We start from the raw sequence: 6,000 nt of genomic DNA, 5'->3' as shown, positions 1-6,000 counted from the left end.
CTATGGTCACGTGGGTTCCCACATATCTGCACATGGTTCTTAAAATTATAAATGATTAGGCCTAAGACATTTGAGTCCATCTGGCTGAACATTACCAACTTAAAAATGAAGAGACAGGTCAAGACCATGCTTGGACTGAGCAAGGGGAAATTCCTGTTTTTATAGGTCCAAATGGGGTTGCAATTTTCATTTTGTTACAACTCCAAAAGAAAAATGAAAGTCCACATTGCGTATCAGGATGCAGGAATCTCCCCTCAGATAGTAAGAACAAAAAGTTTGGGATTGGTGTCTGTTGTAGTAAGGGTTTCTATTGCTGTGGAGAGAAACCATGGCCACAGTCGCTCTTATAAAGGAAAGCATTTAACTGGGGCTGCCTTACAGTTTCAAAGGTTTAGTCCATTGTGGTCCTGGTGGGGAGTGTGGCCATGTGCAGGCAGATGTGGTGCTGGAGTTAGCTGCCAGTCACATCCCCATTGGCAGGCAGCAGGAAGTGAGCCACAGGCCTGCCATGAAGCCCACCCCCACTGCCACACCTCCTCCAGCAAGGCCACGCCTCCTAATAGTGTCACTCCCTGTGAGCCTATGGGGCCATTTCATTCCAACCATCACAGTATCCAAGTTATAGGAGGTCTGTGATGGCCCTGGGGCTTTACCAGTTATACCGGATCATGGACACATTTGAATTACAGGAGAAAAGTGTCGGCGCCGCACTGTCCAGCGGAAATAAGACACCGACAACCAGACTTCTTCTCTAGATCTTTACTCAGGATTTTGCTAAGCAGAATGGCCCCGAAGATGGGAAGAGTCAAGCTTAAGTATTGGTCCAGAACCAGTCAGCTCATGCCACATAATAGTTCCTCATTGGTCAGCGTCAGAGCAGGACTGCTCATCATCAGATTGCCAGTTACCCCTGCACAGCCTCTTGCCAAATGAGGTCTTATTTATCCCAGAGAGCGCTCGCTGTCGGGATGGCGGGAGGCGGAAACCAGCGCCATCTTAGGGCGCGGCACTTCGCAGCTCTCCACAGAAAAGATCATGTTTTGCATGGATGTTAAATTGGGGAGTTTGTAAAGAATAACTGATTGAATTTTTAAAGAAAATTGTAAAATGTTTCCCAGTAAAAATCTGAAGCATAATTTGAAAACTTTTTACTAGCCGGGAGGTGGTGGTGCACGCCTTTAATGCCAGCACTCGGGAGGCAGAGGCAGGTGGATCACTGTGAGTTTGAGGCCAGCCTGGTCTACAAAGCGAGTCCAGGACAGCCAAGGCTACACAGAGAAACCTTGTCTCGAAAAACTTAAAAAACAAAACAAAAAACAAAAACCAACAAACACAAAACAAAACAAAACAAAAAACCCCAAATCTCTTGGCTAAATTTAACTGGTGTAATTGTATTTCAAAGGGCTGGAATTTCTCAAGGACTCCTGTTGCTGAACGTCCTAGATGCTGCCAGCGAGAGGAACTGTCAGCGAGGATTCTTTTGTGTACTCTGTCCTGTCTCCACGGGAAGGACACGGCTGCACCAGAAGGACACGGCTGCATGGGAAGGACATGGCTCATGGGAAGGACATGGCTCATGGGAAGGACATGGCTCACGGGAAGGACATGGCTCACAGGAAGGACATGGAGACGGCATCCATCCTCAGAATGAGGAAGCCGTGTGCTCCTGTAAGTGTGACAGGGAGAACATGCCCTGAGTTGGTATTCTCACCTCAGAAAGTGTTTTGTTCAGGGCTTTCTTTGGGGAATCTCTGTATGATTTCTTTCCCCTTGGCTTTTAGGACTGAGCTGTTAACTTTTCTTCAGAAACAACACAATTCAATGCAAGACAATCTCTCTCTTGTCTTTCTGTCAGAAAAACTTAAATACATGATATATAATTATGGAAATAGGGGAAATCACAAAGATATTATTCTAACATAAACCTGTGGCGGCAAAGACCCTTTGGAAGATGAAACCTCTATTCTTACCCTTCCAAACATGGTGTCTTCCCCCACCCCCTTTGGGTTTTTTGAGACAGGGTCTCTCTGTGTAGCCTTGGCTGTCCTGGACTTGTTTTGTAGACCAGGCTGGCCTCAAACTCACAGCGATCCACCTGCCTCTGCCTCCTGAGTTCTGGGATTAAAGGCGTGTGCCACCACCGCCTGGCCACAAACAGGGTGTCATTGAGCCTTGGCTTCTGAAGGAAACTTCCGATCCAGTTACTTACAGACTAAGGGCCATGTAGCCCACCACTGCCATCCACACAGTAGTGATGGACTCCTCACTAGCTAATGGCTGCTGTGTAGGGAATTGAGGGAGGAAATGGTCCTACTGGGGCCACAGCACCCTTGTCTGGTCTTCCCGGCCTTGCCCAGCTGCAGTTCTGCTGCCTGGGACTGGCTGTGGTGAGTGACGGGCGAGCAACCTGGACCTGCCTGAAGTGGGATTTCCGGATTTACTGTGACAAGATGCTGGGCCTCCCCAGTTCTTGGCATACGGGCAGTCTGACTGAGCACGAGGAGCGCCACCAGCATCTTTACCTCGGACGCTGTGTCCGGGGTGTAAGCTGCTAACAGCTCTTTCCAAGCATTTTGGCCATACATACAACTTATATCCAGCAATTACCCTTTTAGGAATTTTCTCTTAAAAAAAATGCTTACAATGTTGTACCCAAAGAGATAAACAAGTATGGCTGTGAAAGACCTAGAATATCTATTATAATATTTTCAAATAATTGCATGTCCATCATTAAGAAGTACATGAACAGACTGTATGCATTAACTCTGCAGAACAGTTACAAACAGGCTGAGATGGAGGGACGCGTGTCCAATAAAAGGTGTTACTGCTACGTTACTAAGCGAAAAGATAAGTGTCATAAGTGTGTGCTAGGCACTGTTGTAATAACGTGTTAATACAGCCTGGATAACTCTGTAAGGTCACTACTGACCACTAAAGGACTGCGGTGTGTTTAACTCACTGTACTAACATGTTTATGTGAGTATTTCATGTAAGAATTGTAGATTATTAGGCCTAAAATGGCTCTTGAGTTGAGTAGGAAGTCCTTTTGTTTTGTCTTTTTGGGGTAGGGTCACGCTCTGTAAGCCAGATTAGCCTCAGCATAGGATGGGGCCCACCTCTTACAACACCCTGCGTGCTGGGGTTCCAGCATGCACCTCTCCCGCTCACAAGAAAGGCTTTGTAGAATCAATCTTACTGAATAAACTGATTTTATGGATAACAAAAATGAGTACTACCACCATGGCACCAGTTACTCCCAAACACACAAATCCAGTTTTAGAGCCTAACCTCTTCTTGCTACAAATTATACCCAGTGTCTGGAGAAAGTACTGTATTTTTGAACAAGGGGGAAGTATTTATTTTTGGAAACTATTTGTTAGCGTTTCCCAGCTCAAGGAAGGGTACCTTGGCAGATCAGAGCCAAGGAACACCACAAAGTCACATTAATGTAACAAACCTCACGTAAGAGACTTATGGGAGGGAAAAACCCATGTGGGTGGCTGCCTCTGCTCAGGTGAGAAAAGGCAGGACACAGGCTTTATAGAGTGATTCTTGCAGGGTGGAGATTTCCAGGGTCAGGATTTGTGGAATTGCAATCCCTGGGGGGATTGGTGAGTTTTCCTGTTCAGGGACTGGTGGGTTTTTTTTTTCTTGCTCTGCGGGACCTGGCCAGTCTCCCCCCTAGGGACTGGGAGTGACCACTACAGCTGTTAGAAAACCTCCATTAGGGCTGCCTGAGGCGCAGGGCCTGGCTGCTGGAGCTCCTCAGGCAAGCGGTGTTGAGAAGGTGTAGGGGGGATGGGGTGGGCCAGAGCACTTTCTTGCCTTGAGGGTTTAAAAAGTATACAGAGTTTACAAAAGGAGTCCCCTGCCAGGAAGGCTTTCCCTGCCACTTAAGTTGGTGCAAATAACCCCCATCCTGCTTGCCTTAAAGCTATGCCAAAGAGGGTGATGCGGAAAAAGATAGGGAGTCATGGCAACACCAGTCTTGGACAGTTGGGGAAAGGTGAGGTAAGGATTTTTGCCGCACACCCTCCCCCTTCCCAGGGTTGGGTTTCTCTGTGTAGCCTTGGCTGTCCAGGAACTCGCTTTGTAGACCAGGCTGGCCTCGAACTCACAGAGATCCACCTGCCTCTGCCTCTCCGAGTGCTGGCATTAAAGGCGTGCACCACCATGCCTGGCTGAGGCAGAGTTTTGACAAAGTTGTTGGAGAAGCTGAAGCCGCAGCTGTGAGCTGCACCGGGAGGGACAACAGGCAGCAATCCCAAAGCTGCCAGCTTGGGCAATATTAACGAGCCGGTAGGCTGAGGTCAGAGTCTGAAGCAGGAGGCGAAATGATGGGCTTTTATCATTTAGGGGAGGTCATGTTAAAGAGTCTATGACCTTGAAGGAATGTGGAAACACCTCCTCACTTCCCCTAGCTCTATGTATATGTATATGTATATACATACACATCCATCCATACATACATCGGATTTTGGTTGTGCTCACCATGTGCTGGGGGTTGAGGAAACAGTAGAGTGTGCTGACAGCACCCATTCCCACATTGGGTCCCATGGGTCCATGGTATAGAGGGAAAGAACATCATCTTGCCCATAGAGGAGGGAATTAGAATGAGGACGCACACGTGGCAGACGTCATGTCTGTCTGGCCACCCTTTACAATAGCCTTCTGTCTGTTATAGAGGAAGCAGGCAAAAAGGCCCTTAAATGAGGGAGGAGGGGTGGTGGGAATTCTCATTGGCTCCCGACAGCCTGCTATGGAAGAATTGCCCAACCCTATTTGGAGGGACTGTTTATCTTGAACCTGGAATCTCCAAATGTAAGAGTTGCCCTGGACAGAAGCAGACAGGAGGGAAAGGAGGAAAAGTCCATGTCCTGTCCAGTAGAGTGGAGCATGGCTGCCGAGGTAAGGCCTCAGTCTTCCGGAACCAGGGGCAAGCTGGCTGCTCTGGGCATCCTCTGAAAGGGAGCAGGGTCCTACTGTGGGGTTGATATGTAGGAAGGGAAGCTGTCTTGGAGATGTGATGGGAGAATCTAACACCGGAAACCCTCAAGCTTAGCGGCTCTGGGGGTCACTACCTTGAAGGGGCCCGTCATTTAGGAAAAGGGGGAGAGGGATGCTGGTCTGCAGGGGAGAGACCCCCAGTGTGGATTGGAGACAGACAGGAGTTGGTGTAAGGCTGGGGTAGGTGGTTGTCAGTAAACTTCCATAGGAAGAGCAGAGATGACAGAGTCAGGAAGTGAGTAGGTGATCAGGGAGAGGAGAGGGTTTGAGTGGAAGACGGGGGACCAGAACCATTCATCCATGCACGAGTCATTCGTACTGTGATGACTACCCGGGACTCCCTGTCACAGATGACAATGGCCAGGCCAAGGGCCCCTGAGCCCCTTCAGTTGTCCCTGGCTAGGCCTAAGAAGTTCGATAGAAGGCAATCTGGGTCTGATGTCCCCTTGTCTCCAGGGACACAGGGTAGTCAACAGCTTGATGTCCCTCTTGATGGCACTTTGGACATGGCTTGCGTGGCCTGCAGGGGTTAGGGCAGGCCCAGGCCAGGTGACCCTCTTGACCACATTTGAAGCAGGGACCCAGTAGTCCTTACACCTTAGGAGGTGAGGGAGGCTGGGCAGTCATCAGGGCTGGTTGGAGGGTCTCGATCAGCACTTGGTATTTATGTTTGCAAGCTTTTTCATCTCTCCCATAATGCACCTAAAAGGCCAGTGCTAAGATTTCTGCCTGTGGGGTTAGAGGTCCTCTCTCCAAGTAGTCAATCTTGGGCCTAATGTTCGGGAAACTGGAAAAGAAATAGGTAAAGAGGAGTTGTTTACCCTCTGGGTTTTGAGGGGTCTAGATTGGTATATTGTAAGAGGGCCTGTGTGAGGCATTATAGGATTGAGATGGGTGTTCGTGTTTGTCCTGAGTAACCTCTTGGAGTTTTCTATTGTTTACTGGTTTGAGGGCAGCCTTATGCAACTGGCCAGGAGGCCAGCTGTAAACTGA

This window comes from Acomys russatus, chromosome 20, assembly GCF_903995435.1.
Source record: "Acomys russatus chromosome 20, mAcoRus1.1, whole genome shotgun sequence".
Taxonomy (NCBI): Eukaryota; Metazoa; Chordata; class Mammalia; order Rodentia; family Muridae; genus Acomys; species Acomys russatus.
Note: the sequence above shows the minus strand (reverse complement) of the source record.